General features: G+C 41.3%; 1 pseudogene; it reads right to left on the minus strand.

Annotated features, from left to right (window-relative positions):
• Positions 1-236: 236 nt before the first annotated feature.
• LOC105870420 (uncharacterized) lies at positions 237-6566 on the minus strand (annotated as a pseudogene).
• Positions 6567-23941: the final 17375 nt, after the last annotated feature.

The raw sequence follows: 23941 nt of genomic DNA on the forward strand, positions 1-23941 counted from the left end.
TGTCTTGGGTAGAAGCCATTCATTAAGCCCAATCCACCAAGCAGTGAGAATTACATAAGAATGTGTAAGGAGGTCGGGGGTGGGGGTGGGGTTGCTGGGAGCCATTGGGTGACAGGCAGGTGGGCCAAGCCACACAAAGTGTTAGCTCTGGATCAGGGAGATGCAGGTATGTAGGAGTCTCCACTATGGGGCCCAGAGATGTCCAGGGAATCCTCCTGCCCCAACCCTACACAGGTAACTACCCACGGATCCCTCCCAGGCATTTCCCTCTTGAATGACTCAGTCTCAATCCCAGGAATCTGGGGCTCCTCCCTTCCTCTACCCTCACTGTCCAGCCCCAAATTGACCCGTCACAAAATCAGTTTTCACGTATTTACAGGGAAATGTGAAGAAATTGTATATTCTGTTTTCACTTCATGTTACAGCCTTGCATTCAACTAACATTCATATTGCTGTAACCGTCCCTCCATTGCCCCAACAGTGTAAATGTGAGTCAGCCCTGAGCATGGATGAGACCTGCAGGTGGCACCATCAGGGCAGACAGGCTGGAGATCCTGGAGGAGGCCCTGGTGCCTCCCCCAAGAGCAGTGGCCCCTTCCATCTCCCCACCTTCCTGGGCACCTCTCAAAACTTAATCCCTACCCACCAGGTCCTCACCTGCTGCTCAAAATTTATCCAATTGTGGCTTTTTTTTTTTTTTTGAGACAGAGTCTCACTTTGTTGCCATTGTGATTTTGATTTGCATTTCTCTAAGGATTAGTAATGTTGAGCATTTTTTTCTCATATCATGTTGGCCATTTGTATGGCTTCTTTGGAGAAATGTCCATTCAGATCTTTTGCCAATTTTTAATTATTATTATTTTGCTATTGACTTGTTAGAGCTCCTTATATATTCCGGTTATCAGTCCCTTGTCAGATGTATAGTTTGGAAATATTTTTGCTCATTCTGTGGGTTGTCTCTTCTTATTGTTGTTTGCTTCCTTTGCTGTGCAGAAGCTTCTGAGCTGGATATAATCCCATTTGTCTGTTTTTGCTTTGGCTGACTGTGCTTTCAAGTTCTTATCCAAAAAAAAAAATCTTTGCCCAAACCAAGGTCCTGGAGTATTTTCCAATGTTTTTTCTAGTAGTTTTAGAGTTACCAGTCTTAAATTCAAGTCCTTAATCTATTTTGACTAGATTATTGAATCTTTTGAGAGATACGGGTCTGGAAAACATGACCAAACATCTGAGATGGGTTTCAAATGAAGACGCCAGGGCCACCGGGTCCCAGTGCAGCCAGGTTACCAGAGGCACAGCTGCGGAGTGGGGACCCAAGAATGGACATATCTCCACTCTCCTCCCACACCTGGATTCAGTTGTATCTTTAAAAATCTCAGGCACATTTGTGTTTAGTTTTCTCCTTCCTGGTGAATCTAGAGGTTTCATATTGTGGACAGAAAGATTTGGTGGTGGAACAAATGGATGAGATTCTGCTTCCAGAAATTTAGCAAAAAGTTCTGAAAAAGAACTGTTAAGCACAGATTGCTGATTTGGCCTCAAAGGTGTGTCAAGGACACTTTTTGATCCTCCTCCAAGTCACCCAGTTATCCACCTGGTAACACCGCCTGGATCTTCATCAAACAACTGCTCCATTGCCTCCCATCTGACACCCAGGATACTCCCATCAGTCATACCACCTCACAACACTGATTTTTGGTGTGTGGAAATGTCTAATGGAGAGGTTTCTCATTAGAACTTTGTTCACTTTGCCATCTGTGCTATTTACTAACTTCATCAGCTTCTCTTGCAGATGATCCAGCACTTCTTGTTGGAGCTCATTTTGATTTTTAAGTTTTTCAATTTCTTCTTCCTTTAGCTCTAACTGTCCTGTAAGTCATGATGCTGATATTTGCTTCATCCAAACGTTCCTGTAATGGTGTCACTTTTCCCTCCAGATTTTCTGCCTTTTTCTCCCATGCAGCTGAGTTGTTTTTGCTTTTCTAGCTCAGCCGAATACATATCTTTTTTCTCTTGTTGGAAATGCTCTACTACCATCTCCAGGTTGACTGGTGACAGAGCGTGCTGCTTCACTTGGTCCTGAGAGACAGAAAGCTGCAGTGCAATTTCATCCCTTTGCATGCAACTGCACTCAGTTGTTCTTGCAATGACTGCACCTGCACCCTGGCTTGATGGCCTGAATTTTCCACTGCATTGTCCACTTCTAGTTTACCAATGTCCATTCCTAAGTTAATATTCTCTCCTTGAGGTTTGTTACTTCCTCCTCAAAGTTCATTTCCATTTGAAGAAAGTAACTGACCACTTTTGGCTTTGATTAAGAGGTCTTTTTCCTTAAGTAATCTTTGTAAAATATCGTCTTTGTCCTTTAGCTGCTCAATGTCTGCCATCAGTTTACTCATATTTTTTCATTCCAGTTCTGCGGTAGCAGCAATCGAGTTGGACAATCTGGCATCATTTTCCAGGAGAGTTCTAGTTGTTGCATCTTTTTCTTGCAGTGATTCCCTGAGCTCTTCTATCTCTTGATTAAGAAACTGAGAAGACTCAATCCAGACATCAGATTCACTTGCTCCAAGACACTCTGGTGACTGGGGAGTAAGGGATGATCCAGAAGAGAGCTGGGGTGAAATATCCAGATTTCCTAAAAGAAGCCCCTTGGCGTCACAAAGCTGCCATGTGCTGTGTTGAACCGGTGCTAATTGCTGCCATCGTCACAGAGAGCTGAAGTAGGATGACTGAGCCCATAACCCAGGGAAGCTGGCAGTGGCTGCCGTTGCAGCACCAGCTCCCGACCGTGGGAGTTGCGCAGCTGTCTACAGTTTTCACAGGGAAAACTGTTGGACACAGGGACTTGGCGGCTCCCTGCCCCCTCTGCCGCTCCCACTCCTAGAGTGGTGGATGTGTGGGTGAGTCCTTTGCCTCCCTCAGCCACACTGCAGGCGAGATCTTGATTGGATACTTTTTTAATCCCCCTGCTGATTGGATGTTAAAGCTTGTTGCTGATTGGATGTTAAAGCTTGTTGCTGATTGGATGTTAAAGCTTGTTGCTGATTAGACACTTTTTGAATCCTGCCAAGGGTATAAAAACTGGAGGGTAACAAGGAAGGGGGTGTCAGAAGTTGATGCTGAGCCTGCTGGTGGAATAAAGGCTGTTCTCCAACTCTCCATGTGCTGGTCGGTTCTCTCCCCAGCCAAGCGCTGTAACGCTAGCTGTACACTTGCCCGGACAGTTTCAGCAGCGGCCCCTGGGCGCAGCCCGCCTGGCTCTGAGGCGCGGGCTTCTCCCTCTTCCCGTCCCGGTGGACGTCGGTAACTTGCAGATGGCCGCTTCATTTGACGCTGTGGTGCTTCCCGCTCCTCTTCCACATCAGGGCGGAGCCTCCCCGGCCTTCCCTTCTCCGACCTCAAGACGGCGCGACGGCTTCCGCGGGCGTCCTTTCTCCTGGAGGGAGGCGATTCCCGGCCGTCCTCCCTGCCTCCCTCAGCGCGTCCCTTATAAGGTTCGAAACGCGGCGGGAGGGGAGCCAGGCCGCCCCGCACGGACCGGAGACCGGCCCAGGCCGCCGCCGAGGCCCAAGCCGGGACGACGCCGCTGAGGGTGTGGAGAGCCGCCGGGTCGCTCCCTCCGAGAGAAGCGTCGTCGCTGCGGGACGGTCCCGCCAAGTGTCCTCTCACCGCGCCTGCGCGAGCCTGAGTCGCTCAGGAAGTGACGACACAAGGCGGGTTCCTAGGCAACGCGGGCGGGGCGGGGCTCCCACCAATGGCGGGCTCCGCCTGGGAGCGCGGTGTCCCGTAGCGCTGTAGGTGACCAAGATTGACAGTGTCCTGTATGTTTTGAAAGAGTCAGAGGGCTGGATTTTGAAATGGTCCTAACACAGAGAATGATATTGGAGGGGATGGACATGCTAATAACACTGATTTGCTCATTAGACATTGTATACATGCGTCCAAATATCACACTGTACCCCATCCGTATATGCAATTATTGTCAATTAAAAACACTAATGACAGCAAAAAGTACTTGGGATGTCTGAAGTGAATTAACTTACTGCAATTTAATTTTGCTGAATTCTTCAAAATACTCTAGAGAAATACTTATAAATTATTTAAAAACAAAGAATTGATACATCAAAGCAAACACAGCATACAGTGGATGTTTTTGTTCTTAAAATACAGTTTCCATCATGTTATTCCCTCTCTCAAAGCTTTCAGAGGTTCCCTATTATCCAAAGACCAGATCTGTTAAGATGACATTGAAGGTCCTCCAAAACGACCTCTGAGCTGTCCATGCAGTGGCACCTCTAGGTCTCTGTACAGTAGCCCACTCAGTCCAGGTATCATCTGCGAGGTCCCTACTTCCTCACTCCTGTGGTTGGTTTATTCCCCCTGCCTGCAATGCTCCCTTTCCTCCCTCTCATTCAACTAAAACTCTTTCTCTCCTTCAATGCCTTTCTGCACCCTTCTCCTCCCAATGAAACCATAAATTAATTGGTGACATTTTCAAAAACAAGGACAAACCAGTTATAGCGTCCAGAAATTTTCCTATGGGCACACATGAAATGAAGAAACTTTTGTTCAGAGCAGAGAGTTTGTGGCATTTGAGCCGTGATCTGCTTCCACCCTCCTCACCCAGCTCTGTGCAAGGGAAGATCAGCTGTGCATGGCTTGGGCGGAGAAGACAGGGCTCACTTTTCCCACAGCTCCTGCTCTAGGGCTATGCTTTCACCCTGTGAGGGGCAGGACAGCAGCGTCCTTTGCCACCCCAGCTCTGTGTTGCAGAAGCACTATTCCTGGCAGGAGTGGCTGAGAAAACCTGGGCTTCCTTCCCATCACTAGGCCCCCAGCACTGAGTGAAGAAACAATGAGGTTCATAATTTGGGAAGGAGAGCTTTCTTTCTCATAAAGGGCTGTAGCCTGTGGGTGGCCATTCCAACAGACTGGAAAACTGGGCCCCAGCAAGATGCCAGGAACTCATGCTTTGAGGCAGGGACAAAGGGAACAGGAATGTATTCTGAGTGGAATGGTCAGATATATATTCAACAAACTATAAGAGGAGTCATGAATATTTATGAAAGAGAAACATGTGTCTACACAATCAAGTTTTATGCTTTTTTATGGGGTCCATGTTCATAAAAGGCCACCCTTGTGTGTCAAAAGGGTGAAGCAAGGACACAAAACCCCTCTCTATCCATGCTCCGCAGATTGGTAAAACCACAGCATGGTGGGTGGTCCCTCATCAGGAAAGAATGCTGATCTGGACCATGAGATTGGGTTCTGTTTAGCCCTTACAAAAAAGCCCAATGATCCTTAGCAAGGGAGAGGCATGTGTGACCTCCAATCCTGCTAGGGCTGGAAACTCAGTTTTTAGGTTTCTCTGGGGTCATCTTTGCCATGAAGGGGTCCATTCAGTTAGCAAAGGGTTTAGGATTTTATTGTAGTTCACATCACTCATAGGGTAGAAGCCCTACTCCAGGTGTGGTGGCTTAGAATACTGTATTTCCATCACTCCTATCCCAGTTTGCTTATAGAGTAGAGGATCTATGAGAGTCAAACCAAGCTGATCTGGGGCTACCATCCCACCTAATGCCCATGTATAGGGTAGGGGTGTCACACTGGGAGACCAGGCCATGGTCCCTGCTCCCAGCTCTAGTGCTTTGGTGCATGTTTTGCCCAGGAGGAGGGGCAAGCCATAACAGAGAGCTATGCAGTTCTTCCTAAGCAGACTTCCTCTATTTGGAACAGGGCTTGCACAGGTTTGCACCTAAGAGCACTGTCAAAGACAATAGGGATTTACATGGTAAGCGATTAAGAGGAAGTGAAACGGTAGACCAGCTGGAAGTTTTCCTGGGAGAACCAGGGAAAGAGACGACTAAGAAGGACCCTCCTAGTGCAACTGTACCAGGACTTCACAGCACATTAATCTGCCAAGACACCAAGTTGCAGCAGAGAAAGAGGTTTATTCACAAGATCTACAGCCAAATGAGGAGGTGGGAGGAAACCTCAAATCTGCCTCCCTGAGGAGTCCGGGCTAGGAATTTTAAGGGATTTGGATAAGGGATAAGCAGTGGCCCAAGATATGGGGATTGTTGATTTCATCAAAGTCACAGTAGAATTGAAGGGGAGGATGTGAGGGAGGCCTGTTCTAATGAAGAATCACTGAGGAGGACTTGCCACAAAGAAAACATGCATTTAGAAAAGATTAAACTGTTTTACTGACAATGTAAGGTTTGATCTACCCATCCACCCATCCAACCCTCACCCTTCCATCCATCACCCTTCCATTCCTCCATTCATTCTGAGTTTCCACTCTGTCCGGGAAAGGCACAGTGCCAATGGCTCAAAGGATAGACAATGGGTAGGATGAAGGAATCTACAATTCCCTTTAAAGCCAGCTATGTGCTTGCATGAGAATTTCTATTTTCGATCACACTCTGTAATATTCCTGATCCATAAATAAGCCACATTCCCCTCACTCTCATGGTGACGGGAGTAGGTGATAAATGAGAGGCTGAGAAATTCCGTTTCAACTGGAACGCGAATCGTGGCTCCACTTGTGCGCCAGGGGGCGCCATTACATAGAAGACGCTGAGGTCTGTGACTGGCTTTATGCAACAACACTGGTCTTGGTGGGCCAGATATTTGGGGATAAGAGGATTTTAGAGAAGTTCTCTATCTTTGCGTATTCAGGAGGGTAGGTTATCTGAGATCGCATTTTTTATGATCTAAGTATAACATACCTTGAGGAAGGTGCACAAATCTTAAATGTATGGCTCAGTGAATTTTCATAGCTACCTACTCATGTACTCCCCCTCCAGATGAAGTCAGAGAATATCTCCATCCTCCCAGAACGTTCCCTCATGCCGCTTCCCAGAATATACCCACTCCCATCCATAGCCATAATTCTAACTGGATCATCATAGGTTGGTTTTACCAGTCTCGAACTTCATAAAAATGGAACTGTGTGGTATGCAGTCTCCCTCTGGTTTGCTCCTTTTGCCCATACTGTGTTGTGAGTCACTATATTGATTCATTTAACAGCTGCCTTTCCTTTTTATTACTGTGTATCATTCCAATAAAGGAAAAAAAATCCCAACTTATTTATCCATTATCTTGCTGATGGACATTTTGGTTTGCAATTTGAAGTTATTACGGCTGCTATGAACATTCTTCTACATGTCTTTTGGTGGACATGTTGCTTATTACTGTTATTATTTACCTAGGAGTAGAATCTGATAGTATTTTCAGTTTCTAAATCCTTTGTTCCTAGGTAAGATACATTAGTTTTTATCTCTGAATGTGTTTGCAGATATTCGTTAAAGAGAGATCTATCTGCAACCCACAGAAAATGAATTTTTGATTATCACTGGCTCCATTCTGGAGAAGGCGTGCTGCTTCGCTCTAAAGTCACACAATGAGCAACATCAACACGCGTGTGCTGCCTAGGGGACAGATGAGACCATAAGGGGAGTCTGGTGTACGCTGCTCCTTAAAGTTAATTGATTAAAATTAATTGGTTAGAAGAGTATATGTGTATGTCTGCATGGAGTCGGCTCTGGAAAGAATGTGTCTCTTTTTTAAAATTACAGCTGCCAGTGATATAGTACAGTGAGAGCCTTGAAGTCCTGTTGATCTATGACCCTGGAAAACATGAAGATCTTGTGGACGTGGAACCCACAGGCCTTGATGACTGATTGGGTGAGGAGTGTGATGGAGAAGGTGCAAAGACGGCTTGAGATTTCTCATCTGGATGACAAGGACAATGGCCATGCTATTAGGAGAAACAAGAAAGTCCATAGAAAGAGCAGCAGCACTACAAATGTACTCTCACTCCTATGCTAATTTGCAAAGAAAAGGTAATCTCTTTATTTCTCCATACCCAACCCACATATTCAAGTGCGACCCTATTTTCTGGGTAACAAGAAAGTAAACTGGAACTTTCAGCTTGCCAAAGACTGGCATCTCTTTGAATGCTTTGGCCAGTCTCCACCCTACTCCCTGCTGCCACCTCCTCTCTCCAAGAGGCATCCGCTGTGGGGGGTTGGACTGGCTGTGTCACCTGGGGTCCTGATGACTTCAAGGAGGTAGAGTTGATTGTAAAGTTTATAATTGTATAAATTATCAAAAGAGTGGTTTGTTCATTTAGAGGTGCATAAAAGCGAGGACAGCCGGGAAGCCCCCGATACAGATGGGTGACAGGAGTGGGAGAAACAGGAAAGTGTGATGGAGCTTCTACTGTGAAATCAGCACGCTACTGACACACAGACACACGCGGACCAAGAAGCAGACTAGAACATCCAGAGAAAGATGCGAGTGCTTATGGAAACTTAGTATAATAAAGGAGGCATCTCCAATCAGTGGGGAAAGAAAGGCATTTTAAACAGTGGTTTTAGGATACCTGGATAGTCCTGTTGAAAAATATAAAATTGGGTCCATTCTTCACATGGTACACTGGGATAAATTCCAAATAAATCAGAGATTTAAATGTGAAAAATTGAGCCCTACAACGACTAGAAGAAAACATGGGTGAATTCCTTTGTAACCTTTGCACAGAGAAACCTTTTCCTAAGGCTTAAAATCCAGAAGTAGTGAGAGAAAAGACTGACACATTTGATTACATGACAATTTGCCTGGCAAAAAAATACCATGAGTAAAGTATGGCAAACTGGGGAAAATATTATAGACAAGCAGTTACTATCCCTAATACCCAGATTCCAAATTGAAGAAAAAGGGCAACAAACAGACGGGAACTCAAACTGGAGAAATGAAAAAACGAGTCATGGGAATGAAATCCAAATCGCCCCTTAACCACTTGAAAAGATTCTCCACCTTGCCTACACTAAGAACAATGCACATTAACAGTCATCAAGCTGTCATTTCTCACCTAGCAGATTGGCAAAGATCAAAATGTTTGACAACATATTCTTTTGGCCAGGCTGTGGGGACTGCAGAATGGCAGAATTCCTAGGGACAGGAATTTGGCAATATCTGGCAAAATTACATCTGCATTTATTCACTGAGCTGGCTTTCTCACTTTTAGATATTTATCCCAAAGGTGGGGTGGCAAAAATACGAAAAGATTTATGCAAAGGGCTATGGTAAAGTAAGAATAAAATGTTTTCATATTGTCAATGGATGTTTTTTTCTTGAGTTTTTTGTTTTTGTTTTTGTTTTTTTTGAGACAGAGTCTCACTTCGTTGCCCAGGCTAGAGTGAGTGCCGTGGCGTCAGCCTAGCTCACAGCAACCTCAGACTCCTGGGCTCAAGTGATCCTCCTGCCTCAGCCTCCCAAGTAGCTGGGACTACAGACATGCGCCAACATGCCCAGCTAATTTTTTGTATATATATTTTTAGTTGGTCAATTAATTTCTTTCTATTTTTAGTAGAGACGGGGTCTCGCTCAGGGTGGTTTGGAACTCCTGACCTCGAGCAATCCGCCTGCCTCGGCCTTCCAGAGTGCTAGGATTACAGGCGTGAGCCACCACGCCCGGCTTTTTCCTGGGTTTTAATGGACATATTTATGTTCTTAAGGCATCAGAGTTTGACACAAAGGTTATAAAACTATAAACCCAGCCAAATACAATGATCTGTATTTGTATGATTCTTGATAAGTAAGGTAAAATTAATATAGTTGGTCTAATGATAATAGCTAAACCTCCTGAGTTATCAACAAAAATACCTATGTGTTTAAAGTTCTTAATTAGGTAAAAATGTAGATGCACCTAAAAAAATAAGTGTCAGCAAACAAGAATAAATAAAACACCAAGTAAGTAGAGCGCAAAAACAGACACTTATGGTCAAGGTTTACAAAAAAATTTGGTTTTAGTCTCTTAATCCTCGCTGCACATACAGTTTCTTCCACGGATTTTAATGTCTGTGGAAAGGTACACATAAAACACATTTCTAACTCATTCTTTCTATAATCTGAAATTAAAAGTACTATTGGAATTCAAAGCTGTCCTAGAAATTGTAGTAACAAAAGCTTAAATTGGAACCTCAATTTTCCCTTGATGTTTGTCTACTCTTCTGTCCTACTCTTTATAAGCTATCCAATTATGTATACATTATTTTCTGTGACAAAGTTTTTTTTTTTCCTAGAAAAGGAGTCCCTGAACTGGTAATATTTGTATAGTAATTTAAGATTTAAAAAAAGATTGTTAAAATCCAAAGAGAATGTCAAGAGTCTTACTCGTTACAAATATTACATGTGCTCAAATTTACAGCAAAGTTGGAAAATGTTTTGAGACTATTTTGATTGCTTTTCTTTTTTTGTTTATTTTTTTTAAATTCAGGATATTATGTGGGTACAAACATTTTGGTTACATGAAATGCATTTGCCTCGCTCAAGCCAGGGCTACAAGGGGGTCCTTCCCCCATACAGCGCGCCCCGTCTCCATTAGCTGTGGGTTTACCCCCCTTCCCTGTCTACCCCCCACCCTCCCATCCCCCAACCTGACCAGCACACAGTGAGTATTACTACCATGTGAGAACCTTAATGTTGATCAATTAGTACCTGTTTGATGGCGAGTACATGTGGTGCATGTTTTTCCATCCTTGTGATACCTCACTTCGAAGGATGGGCTCAGTCTCTACCCAGGGTAATATAAGAGGTGCTAGATCACCATTGCTTTTTGTAGTTGAGTAGTACTCCATGCTATACATAGACCACATTTTAAAATCCACTCATGTATTGATGGGCATTTGGGTTGTTTCCACATCTTTACAATTATAAATTGTGCTGCTATAAGCATTCTAGTGCAGATGTCTTTATTATAGAATGTCTTTTTTTCCCTTCGAATAGATGGCTAGTAGTAGGATTGCTGGATCAGATGGTATTTCTATTTTTTAGCTCTTTGAGATATCTCCAAATTACTTTACACAAGGGTTGTACTATTTTGCAGTGCCACCAGCAGCATAAGAATTTTCCAGTCTCTCCACAACCACGCCAGCATTTGTTGTTTTGGTACTTTTTGATAGAGGCCAATGTCACGGGAGTTAGGTGATACCTCATTGTGGCTTTGATTTGCCTTTCCCTAATAATTAGAGATGTTGAGCACTTTTTTATATGCTTGCTGGCCATTAGTCTGTCTTCTTTTGAAAAATTTCTGTTCATGTCCTTTGCCCATTTATTGATGGGGTTGTTTGATTTTTTTCTTGTTGATTTTCTTAAGTTCTATATAGATTCTGATTATCAGCCCTTTATCTGATGTGTAGAAAGCAAATATTTTCTCCCATTCTGTAGGTTGTCTATGTGCTTTAAGGACAGGTTCCTTGGCTGTGTAGAAGCTTTTAAATTTGATCAGGTCCCATTTGTTTATTTTTGTTACTGCTGTGATTGCTTTGGTGGGCCTTCTTCATAAATTCTTTACCTAGGCCGATGTCTGAAAGAATCTTACCCACATTTTCTTACAGAATTCTTAAGGTTTCACACCTTGGGCTTTAGTCTGTTATCCACTGTGAGATGATTTTTGTGAGAGGTGAGAGGCGGGGATCCAGTTTCATTCTTCTGCATGTGGATATCCAGTTTTCCTAGCACCACTTATTGAATAGAGATTAATTTCCCCAATGTATACTTTTCTTGTGCCAGTACCATGCTGTTTTGCTTACTATAGACTTATAGTAAAGATTGAAGTCTGGCAGAATGATGCCCCCAATTTTTTCTTTTTGCTTAAGATTGCAATCCCTATCAAAATTCTATCATTCATTACAGATTTAGATTGTTTTTCAAACAGCTTAATCTTGATCTTCATTTAAGAAAAAAGTGTTATAAATTTGTGTCTTTGTTTGAGGTGTTAAGGACTGGTGCTGAAGGTTTTTTTGTCAGTCTGAAGTCAAGTGATGTCATGTTGATGGGTCTCAGAAAACTACCCTAAAATGAAGGCCTCAGAAGCAAAAGTTTTCTGACCTTCCCTTGCCTTCCTGCCTCCTGGTTCCACACTTGCCTGAAGCTAGCCATAGAAATCAGAACTCATCTTCCCCAAGGCATATCATAAGAGCCAGAACCTCTTTTTCTGAAAGCCAGCTGTAAAACCTAAAATTATTCTATGTAAAAACTGGACCTAAAGTAATGATCTGACCTACTTTGTTTTACTATAAAACCCCCATTCTGGAAAGTGTCCTTCCCCACACCCAGAAGGAAGGAATGCACACTCAGGCCAAACAGAAACTAGATACAAAGGCCTTGCTGCGCCCTGCCTCTCTGCCTGTTTGTGCAATCATATTTCTATACAGCTGTCTCCCAGCACCATTTATTGAATAGCCTCCTTTCCCTTTTCATTTTTTGTCTGCTTTGTCAAAGATCAATTAGTCATAGCTATACTGTTTTATTTCTGGGTTTCTCTTGTGTTCCACTGGTCTATGTCTCTACTTTTATACCAATGCCATCCTGTTTTGGTTACTGAAGCCTTGTAGTATAATTTGAAGTCAGGTAATGTGATTGCCTCCAGATTCATTCTTTTTGCTTAGAATTGATTTAGCTATCAGGCTCTTTTTTGGTTCCAAATGAAGCTTAGGATTGTTTTTTTTCTAGGCCTGTGAAATAAGATGTTGGTATTTTGATGGGAAAATTGGATAGCCACAAACAGAGGAATTAAGCAGGACCCCAGTCTCTTGCGATATATATAAATTAATTCAAGATGGATTAAAGACTTAAATTTAAGGCATGAAACTATACAAATTCTAGAAGAAAAAAATAGGAAAAACCTGTTCTATATGTAGGGAATTGCACTGAATGAAATGACTTTGGGCAATATAGATATTTTAACAATCTTGATTCCTCCAGTCCATGACCATGAGATGCTTTTCCATTTGTTGGTGTCTCCAACACCATGGTGTCTCCAACCATGAGATGTTTTTCCATTTGTTGGTGTCTCCAACACCATGGTGTCTCTGACCATGGGATGTTTTTCCATTTGTTGGTGTCTGGGAGTAGAAGAGGCCCAGGGAGAGACCCTTGTCACATGACTCTACACATGACCTCATACGGAGGAGCAAAAGGAGATCTTTACCTGTTTCCTTTTCTCCCAACTCAGAACTCCTGGCATCTGAGTATCACATGAACACACAGGCTGATGCTTATGGGGACCCTACGCAGGGCTGGATTCTCAGCTCCATCCTAAGAGACAGATGTACCAACAGGAGCAAGAAGAGTTTAGAGACTGGAGCAGCACTTCTGCTCAGGGAGCAATTGCTGCAGCAGAGCTTAGGCAGGAGGGGCCCAAGGCTGAGGCAGTTTCTTGACAGAGTACCAAGTCCTCTGAAAAATGACAAAGATGGCATGAGGTATGGGCTACCAATAGGTCTTATCATGACCCCAGCACTTGGGAGGCTGGGCCCTGCCTCATGTCTAGTGGTGGTCTGACTAACAAAGGCGTGGAATTAAAGCATGGCTCCTAGAAGTTACAAGAAACTTGATGAGATCTTTCTCAGCAAAATTCTCCAGCCAAAAGCCGTGGTCATCCGGGAATGTCCAGCCAAGGAAGGCATGAAATTCTGTCCATCCCATGAGGCCAGTGGACATGGGATATTCGAGTCTCCACAGTCATCCAAACCCAGTAACGGTATATACTAAGCCCTCCAGGCCAAAAGGATCATTTTTCTCAAAACCTCTTAACCACTTGAGTACCGTGCTCACCAGCCAGGAAACCTTGCCCACAGCCGGCACTCACAGTCCCCACGGTAGCTTGTGCTGTGCATTGACAATGAATCCGTTTTGCTCTTGTGTGATGAGGAAAGCTTTAAAGCACTGAAAGCTTGTTTTACTTTACAGGCAGCTTTACTTGCAATGTAAATCAGAATAGGTAACATATTCATATACGTTTTCATTACATATTTTATTTTGATAAATGAAAAATTAGAAAAGTCATATCATGGCTGTTGGCTAAAGTCGCTGTGGGCATTCATCTGTGGCTGTCGACCATGGTCGATGCACATACCAAAGTGGTTAATCTAGAGGAGCTGTATCCATTCTTTCATCTCTCCCTTTCCCAGTAAGAGACAGTCGCAAGATGTAAAGAACAGAGACACTGAAGATACTGGCACCTCCATCACCCCTCAAAAGAAGGCACTGATATAGCATTCAATTCCGATGCCCTTTCTCACAGTAGGGATATCAAGTCTGTCCCTAAGAGAGATTCCTCCAAGCACATTCTAAGTCCAGCTAACAGCAACTGATCTGCTGTTACCCTCACAAACCCCGCTAAGACAAAAACACTGTCCCCACAGAAAGGACAGGGATTGAAGTTAGACGCTATTATTCAGATGATCATGTCCCCAGATATTAAGAGGCACACATCCTGGGACAGTGCAGAGGCTAGGGGAGACACGGTTACACTTGGTGACACTAGATTCCAGGCATGTTGTAAATGTTCCTTGTGAGTTATGATAAGATTCATGAAAAGTGAATTTGTGAAAGGAATTTTGCATTTGATCAAGTCGAGTATAATTAAAATTGAATTATTCATAGTAGTCTTCCCATATTGAGTTTTGATATTAAAAATACACTCAAAAACTTTTTCAATATTCATCTCCTATGTTAGAACAACAAGGATTTTGGAAGCACTGATTTGCTGGCAGTAAAATCGCAAGAGGTTTTGATATACCAATTCTGAAATCTATGTTTTAATAGCCATCTTCTAGTCTGTAGACAGTTTCTAGCTTACATTTCTTCCTGCAATCTAATTCATTTCCCTAGTTTCAGATTGGAAATGTAATTTGCCTTTTCCCACCCTTTGAAAAAGCATACTTTCTTGCTTGGCTGGAGTGATAATTCTCTCCTTCAATCTTTTGCTCGACTCCTGTAACTCTTTCTCTCTGGTTCTAATTCTGCTGTTATAGCCTGATGCTAAAGCGATTATCCCAAAGGCCTAGAAGACCAATATTCTCCTCCAGTATAACTGGATTATGTACTCTTGGCTTTTCTTGATTCGTCTGTATTGCTACACATAACCAGGAAAGTTCCCACGCTGCTACTAAAGAGCCTTGTATTCTCCTGCTCAAGGTACTAGTTTTCTTATTTATATTTCTCTATAATATAGTATAGGCTCATAACCCTGGACCTACTCTTCCCGTGTCTGGATTAAATTCAAGTACCCTTTTCATCACATTTGACTCCAGGTTATCCAAATGGGCTTCCCACAGGGAGAAGCAGCCACAGTACAGGCTTTTCTTCCTCCTTTGTGGTTACTATCCTAAACCAACAACAACAGCAACAAAGATTTTATGTTTTATGAAGATAATTTCCCATGTTGTCTTTATTAGGTTGTTTTGATGACTTAGCAAAACTGAGCTTTTACAGGGTTAAATGTCTTACGTTCATGTAACTTTTCCTATTGCTTTTGCAGTCTTTTTATTATCATACTGATTAAATAAATATTACTTAACAATGACCCAATGCACCATTTTGTTCAAGTGTTTTGACCCTTTTAACATCGTTGGCAGGTTTCCCTAGATTTAAAATATTAAATTAAGTCTTTTTGACCTAAAATTAACTTTGGGATTTTCTACTTGGGCCTTTGGAGAGCCTCAACTAATGTATCTCAGATCTTGTAGAGATATTACACAATTAGGCTTATTTGTTAAATTGTATGGGAGACATTGTCATATGATAAGTGATACTAGATCTTTCAATGACATTTATGGGTATGTTATTGATATAAATGTTTCAAAACATTATACAAATTCATATGTCTTCTATTTTATTAGTCATAATTTTGATTGTCATGTTAAATATTTTCTAAAGTTAAATTTGTATGAATATGTTTATAATGTGACCATACTAATGGTTATAATAAATTTGTAAAGGTCTGATAATTCTGGTTGTTATATTATTATGCTGCATTAATAGAAGTCACTAAGTTTCTTTATCATTTGGGAACTTTCAATAGATTTTTAACCATGGCTATTCTAAGTTACTGTTATACAGTTATTATTTTAAGTCTTCTCTAAAAGCATGTGCAATCAGCTATGGTCCAAAAATTCTTTACATGGAAAAGACTCTAATGAGTACTGTTGAACACAGATTTCTGATAACTTTCAGATCAATGAACTAGATACGAAATTTCCAGAATTCTAATAAAGAAATTGACAGGTTAATGAAGCTGAAAGTCAAGTTTAATTAAAACAATGAAACAAATAACATGAAATTAAGTAATTGAAGAAAGTAATGTTTTATAGCTTTTGTTTAAAACATTGTTTATACTTCCTTAAATGTTTTATTTTACAGATTTAAGGAAGTTTTCTCTCATATGCTATCGATAGTGGACAACAATTTGGTAACGTGTACTTTTTTTTTTTTTTTTTTTGAGACAGAGTCTCGCTTTGTTGCCCAGGCTAGAGTGAGTGCCGTGGCGTCAGCCTAGCTCACAGCAACCTCAAACTCCTGGGCTCAAGGGATCCTCCTGCCTCAGCCTCCCCAGTAGCTGGGACTACAGGCATGCGCCACCATGCCCGGCTAATTTTTTTTTTGTATATATTAGTTGGCCAATTAATTTCTTTCTATTTATAGTAGAGACGGGGTCTCGCTCTTGCTCAGGCTGGTTTCGAACTCCTGACCTCGAGCAATCCGCCCGCCTCGGCCTCCCAGAGAGCTAGGATTACAGGCGTGAGCCACCGCGCCCGGCCTGGTAACGTGTACTTTTGAGAAGAAAGGTGGAATTACTTGCTTTTTCTCCCTACTCGATTCCTCCAAAATTCAGAAACTATTCATGAGTATTCTTATTTTTATTTACTTAGGTTTAATAAAAAAGATGCTCTCTTTTTATAGGCAGGATAATTGAAAGCATTACTTATATTACCAAAGTTTTACTAAACTGTCATATATGAAGATGTGCATTAAACACCTGGTTACAACAGTTGCCAGCCCTAGTATGAGTGAGTAAATTTTGTCATGTCTTGGCAGTCCCCAAACCTTTAATGTAGGAAAAAATCTAAAGTCTGTTTTGGTTAAGCTTCCTAGCCTCAAGAGGTTTGTCAATTCTATATAATCAATGTAGAGGAAAAAAGTTATGCTTCTAAAGATAAACTGTAAAATACCTATTGCTTTTACCCCTCTTACTGCTGCCTTTTCACCTGACAGGATAATACCGTCATTAAATTTTCATAATCAGTAGCTTCTGCTGGTAACTTAACAGAACATAACCTAAGGAATTATTTAGTTTACATTCACTAAATAAGAAAAAGTATGTTATATTGCTATTTCTCCATGCCGTACCTAGATAAATCCCATATATACAAAATAACAAAGCAAGATACGTGATTACAACAGGCCTCACCTAACGCCCTATTGGTCATTTGATTTATTCAGTTTGTTTTCTTTAAGTCTAAGTTCACAGTTCAAAACCATAATGCAAAGTGAACATGTCGCATTACAATTAAATTTACTTTGCTTTGTATTTTCTTTGTTTTAACTTTGTCTCTGTATCTGCTGTCTGTTAATTTCTTTGTTTATTTTGTTGTTGTTGTTGTTCATTTGTTTGTTTTTCAGAAGTCTTGCTCTTGCTCAAGCTGGTCTCTGTGGCCTCAAGCGATCCTCCAATTTCAGCCTTCCAAAGTACTAGGATTACAGGCTTGAACCACCTCGCCCAGCCATAAAATTTATCTTTATGCCACATCATGTACCAATATAATTCTAGAAAGGTTAACATCTAAAAAAAATAAAAATTCAAACCAAAAAAGCCTATATGAAAACATAACTGAATATTTATCTAATGTCCAGAGGGAGGGAGGGAGACCTAAGCTTAAGAGCAGGGAAAGGAAAACATTACTCCCTCCTATGAAAAAGAATATTTTTCGCTATATGAAAATGAAAAATTAATAATCACACTAAAAACTAAACAAAAAAGTGGAGGGAAAAATAGGCTATCAGAAATTATGCAAAGGGTCAATATTTACATTACATAAAGATAATCATAGATCAGCAAAAGAGTGATAAGACTCCAGTAGAGAAACTGGGCAAAGGATGTGAACCGACAGTTCACGTGTAAGATGAAATAAGTGATTAACAAACATGGAAAAATATTCAACCTTGCTAGAAATCAAAGAAGTGCAAATTATACTATTTTTCAGTTGTATAAATATAAAGATTACCATTTAATCTATCAAATTAACAGAAACAAAAAGTGTATAATGCTTAATATTAGCAAATATTGAGTGAAATAGCTTTTCCATTACCTAATTAGAGGGAATGATATCTGTCATAGTGTATAATGAATATTAAAAATGTTCACGGCTTCTCACCTATTTCCAAGAATCTATTGTAAAGAAATACGCTAAGATAATACATCTAAATATGGAGTGTTTTATGTATAGATTTTCATGTGTTATTTATAGTATTAGATTCTGTAATAGGGAGAAGGTTAAGAAACTAGTGTGCATTTACATGCTGGAATTAACACCCACGGGAAATTAAATATATGAAAATTTCTAATTAAGTCAGAAAATGTGGAAATACAGTATACAAAATTGTGTATACAGTACAAACTCAGCTATGTCTAAAGGAAAGTGTGCACAGAAAAAACACTGAAAAAAAAAAGCTGAAACAGTAACAATTATTATTTTTCCAAGGTGGAATATAAGTGCTTTTTTAAAAAAAAAAAAATTTTTTTCTCTTTCTATTTTCCAGATTTCCTATTAACCAATCCTCATTCCTTTCCTATGTGGAAACTGAGGCAATGTCATAAAAAGAAATGAAACACTGTTGCCTGCTACAACCTGGATGTGCCTTGAACACATACTAAGTGAAAGAAACTAAACACAAAAGGCCACATATTGTCTGATTCCATTTATATGAAATGTACAGAATAGGCAAATTCATGGAGACAGGAAACAGACCAGTGGCTGCCAATGGATAGTGGAGAAGAAATTGAGACTAATAGGTATGGATTTGTTTTCTTTTTTTTTTTCCAAATGATGGAATTAAATAGTAGTGATGGCTGTCCAGTATAGTAAATACACTAAAAATCACTGAATTGCACACTTTAAAGTGGTGAAATTTATGTTATGTGAATTGTATGTCAAATAAATAAATAAATAGACTTAAGAGATTTAAAAAAAAAAAAAAAACTGATGTGGGCCAGGCATGGTGGCTCACAAGTGTAATCCTAGCACTTTGGGAGGCCAAGGTGGGCGGATCACTTGAGGTTAGGAGTTTGAGAGCAGTCTGACCAACATAGTGAGACCCTGTTTCTACAAAAAAAAAAAATAGAAAAATCCGCAAGGCCTGGTAGCACGCACCTGTAGTCCCAGCTACTTCACAGGCTGAGGCAGGAGGATCGCTTGAGCCCAGGAGTTTGAGGTTGCTGTGAGCTATGATGACACCATGGCATTCTAGCCTAGGCAGCAGAGTGAGACTCTGTCTCAAAAAAACAAAAAACAAAAAACCCTGAGGTGAATGAAGGCCTTCAGTTAAGAATTTAACAGAGTCAATTTTCAAAGAGTAATCTCTTTGTGTTCTCAAGGGGTCATTGAAAGACCTAGGAGGGGGCGGGGAGCGGTGGCTCAAGCCTATAATCTTAGGACTCTGGGAGGAGGAGGCGGGAGGTTTGCTCAAGGTCCCACATTCTAAACCAGCCTGAGCAACAGGGAGACCCACCCTCCCGCCCCATCCCCACCCCCACCCCGTCTCTACTAAAAGTAGAAAGAAATTAATTGGCCAACTAAAAATATATAGAAAAAATTAGCCGGGCATGGTGGTGCATGCCTGTAGCCCCAGCTACTAGGGAGGCTGAGGCAGGAGGATCGCTTGAGCCCAGGAAATAGAGGTTGCTGTGAGCTAGGCTGATGCCAAGGCACTCTAGCCCAGGCAACAGAGTGAAACTCTGTCTCAAAAAAAAAAAAAAAAAAAGAAAAAAAAGAAAAAGAAAAGAAAAGAAAAAGAAAAAGAAAGAAAGACCTAGGAGGCTTCTATCATTTTTTTTTTTCCTTTTAAAAAATTTTTAATAGATTTAGGGGGTATGAGTTGAATTCCATTACATGTATATATCGTATAGTGGTAGAGTCTGGGCTCTTAGTGTACCCATCACCCGAGTAGTGTACATGGTGCCCGTAGGTAACTTTCAACCCTCACCCTCATAGGAGGCCTCCTTTTTATCCTTGGTGATCTGAAGGACCTCACTGGGTGGTGCATTGGTTTGGAAAGAGGGAGAAAAGGAGGGAGAAGAATCCAACACCGCTTTGTGTGTTGTGGCTGACTGGGTCTCCCAAGAATCAGGGATGTTTTACAAATTATGAATAGTTACTTAAAAATGAAAATGTAAAATGACATCACTTATGATAGCATAAAAAACATCAGATACCTAGGAATAAATCAAGCAAAAGACATACAAGACTTCTACATTAAAAACTACAACCATTGAGAGAAATGAAACAGATACAAGGACTTACATACCTTGTTCATTGTTTGGAAGATTCTGTATTGTAAAGATATCAGTTTTCCTCCAATCGATCTATAAATTCAATGCAACCTCAATAAAAATTTGAGCAGATATATTTTCTCCCAGAAATTGACAAGTAGATTCTAAAATGAATATGAAAATGGAAAGGTCCAAGAATATCCAAAAAATCTTGAAAGAGGAAGGACAAAGCCAAACACTTTACATTACTAGATATTGAGATATGTTATGAAACCATGATAATTAAGACAGCATGGTAGTGGTTTAATAATAGGCAAATAGACCAGGGAACAGAATAGAGTTCAGAAACGTGACATTGAAGAGCTAGTGTGGGAAAGCTGGGTATTTCCATAAATGGCACCGGATGAATGGGCTATTTATTGTAGGGACCAAGGGAAAACTTCCCCTTCACCCTCTGAAGGTTGGATGAAAACTCAACTCACAAAAGGCCTATTGATGGGAGACACCACTTACACATTTGTTAATGAATGTGCACAGGAGTCTTATCAAAATATAAGATCTCAAAGAAAGAGAAGATGGTTGATGCTTTTATACCATCTTGAGGTTACAGAAAGAATAGGGGCTTGGATTGGGGCAAAACATGTTATGGGGCAGACAGCAGGGGAGCCCTGGCCTGCAAAGGTGGTCTTGTTGCCCAGATGAAACCTCACAGGTAGCAGCCTTCAGAAAGATTAGATGACAGATGTTACTTTTAGACCTTTAAAGGTGTCAAACTCTCAGTTCATCTTTTCCTAGATCCAGACAAAGGAGGGCCTCAGGGAAAACCTGGCTGCATCATGCAGATTCTCTGCAGATACAAATCTCCCCAACAAAAGAAAGCTTTGGAGGATGACTTCTGTCTGCAGATCCTCTGAACAGCCATCTCAAACTATGCCAAAGTCTATTTTGGGGTGGAATATTTTGGATTCCTTTAATATTCATATGGGCAAAAAAAAAATTAATCTTGACCCTGTTAGATACTATATGGTAGAGAAATTTTTGTCTTCAGTGCAAAACTGCACTATCTATAGTACATCCTCTGGGTTATTTGATTTTGATTCTATGGTAGCTATTTTACAACTCTGTAACTTGTAGATAATTAACAGCAATGCAAAATTCATGAGTACGAATTGTCTAGTGGTGGGACATTCCCTGCCCCGTGGAAAAATCAGGTTTGCCTTCATTTGCATATTAATTTCAATATTTCTGATCTACAAATGTGTCTGTTCTTTGGATTCACCTTACTAGTTTTTCTTAATAAGTTAAATAAAATTTTAACATGTGTTCATTCTTATATGGGAGTCATGAGTTTATCTGTTTCACAAAATTAACTTTTAACAATACACAAAAATTAACACAAGGTGGACTTCTAATCTAAAAAGGCAAAGCAAGAAAGCTTCTAGAAAATTACTATAAAGGGGAATATATTCATGATTTTGGGACAGCAAAGATTTCTTAGAACATGAAAGCACTAACCATAAAAGGAAATATTAGTAAATCAGGTTTCATCAAAATTAAAAACATCTTTTCATCAAGAAACACCATTACAAGACTAAAAAAGGCAAGCCACAAAACATTTTGTTCTTGACAAAGGTTTACGTCTCCTACAAATCAACAAGACAGAAGACAGAAAGATGGACAAAAGACATGAATAGTCACATCACAAAAGATCACATCCAAATGGCAAAAAAACTTAAGAAGAAATATACAAAACCATTAGTCACCAGAGAAATACAAATTAAAACCACTGCATGGCCACCAGAAGGACAAAATATAAAAGACTGACAATACCTAGTGTCTTACTTCATTTGTGTTATTTAAAGCAGAATACTATAAGTTACTTATAAAAGAATGTCTGAGGCTGGGTAACTTACAAAGAAGAGAAGTTTATTTGGCTGGCAGTTCTGCAGGCTGTACAAGAAGCACGGCGCCAGCATCTGCTTCTGGGAGGGCCTCAGGCTGCTTCCACTCCTGGCAGAAGGGGAAGGGGGAGCCGGTGTGTGCAGAGATCACACGGTGAGAGAGGACGCAGGAAAGGGGAGGCAGGTGTGTCGCGGCCCATTTACAGGACGGAGGATGAAGACAGAACACAAAACAAAAACACAGAACACAAAGAAAAATGCAGACACACGTACAAACGGTTGATTCGAGTAATAATACACCGGGTCCATTTTATTTTTATACTTTAAAAATTTAAAGTTAGTTCCTTGTACGTAGCCACCCAGGCATTTCAGCAATGGTTATAAATTCCGGAATACGTAGCCTTAGGGAAGCAGATATCCCCTGACTCAAGGTTTCCAGGTGGTTGCTCTAGGTGCCAGGCATAGATCACAGACCGAGATTAGCAAGGATGGGCAAGGCAAGCCACGGGGGACGTTTCTCATCCCCAGCTTGCTTAGGGTGACCCCCTAAAATCTTTGGCTGAACCCCGGCAGCTGTGCCTGGCTTAGGTCGCCCCTCCCTTGAGGGGTCTTACACATCATTGACTAACCAGCCATCTTATGGGGTGTACGCAGCAATCACAGGAACAATGTGTTTATCGTGTGGCCCCCAGACCCCCAATGCTGTGGGGCTGGGCAGCTCTTGCTTACTTGCAACTCAGGTCCTTTGTTATGCCTCTAGGCAATATCCTTGTTTATCACAAGGACCTTGTCCGGAGCACATTACTTTCAAACGCTCTGGGCAGAGCACATACATTACTCGCTAAATTTAATTCTTAAACTAGGAAAATATAATGTCAGCCCCCTACACAGGTGGAGGTGCCAGGCTCTTTTTAACAACCAGCTCTTGCAGGAACTAATAGAGCAAGAACTCACTCATTACCGCGAGGATGGCACCAAGCCATTCATGAAGGATCCTCACCCATGACCCAAACACCTCCCATTGGGCCCCACCCCCAACATTGAGGATCAAATTTCAACATGCGCTTTGGAGGGGTCAAATACCCAAACCAGAGCACCAAGGTTGACAACAATGTGGAGAAACTGGATCTCTCAAACACTGGTGGGAGTATAAATTGGTATAACCTCTTTAGAAAATGGTTTGGCAATATCCCTTAGAGCTGATCAGGTACCCACCCTATGATCCAGCAATTCCATTCCTGGGTGCAGGTGTGCGCTTATGTACGTGCCCCAAAAGACACTGGAGACTGTGTAGCAATTTTATTTCCCATAGCCCTGTATCCATTTCCTGTGGCTGCTGCAACAAATTACCACAAGCTTGGTAACTTAAAACAACAGAAATTTATTATCTGACTGTCAGTTCTGGGGGACAGACACACAAAGTAAAGGTACCAGGAGGGCTGAGCTCCCTCCAGAGGCTCTCGGGGAAATTCCGTTCCTTGTCTCTTTTGGTTTCTGGGCATTGCGTGGTTTGTGGATGCATCAGTCTAATCTCGGCCTCCTTCTTCTCCCGTTGTTTTTTTTTTTCCCCGCTTCTGTTTGTGTAGCTCCCTCTGCCTCACTCTGTGAGAGGCACCTGCCACTGGAGTGAGGGTCCATTTGGATAATCTGGGATGGTCACCTCATCTCAAGCCACCAGTCCGCTAATAGAAAACGACCTAAA

Source organism: Microcebus murinus, chromosome 24 (genome assembly GCF_040939455.1).
Source record: "Microcebus murinus isolate Inina chromosome 24, M.murinus_Inina_mat1.0, whole genome shotgun sequence".
NCBI classification, from domain to species: Eukaryota; Metazoa; Chordata; class Mammalia; order Primates; family Cheirogaleidae; genus Microcebus; species Microcebus murinus.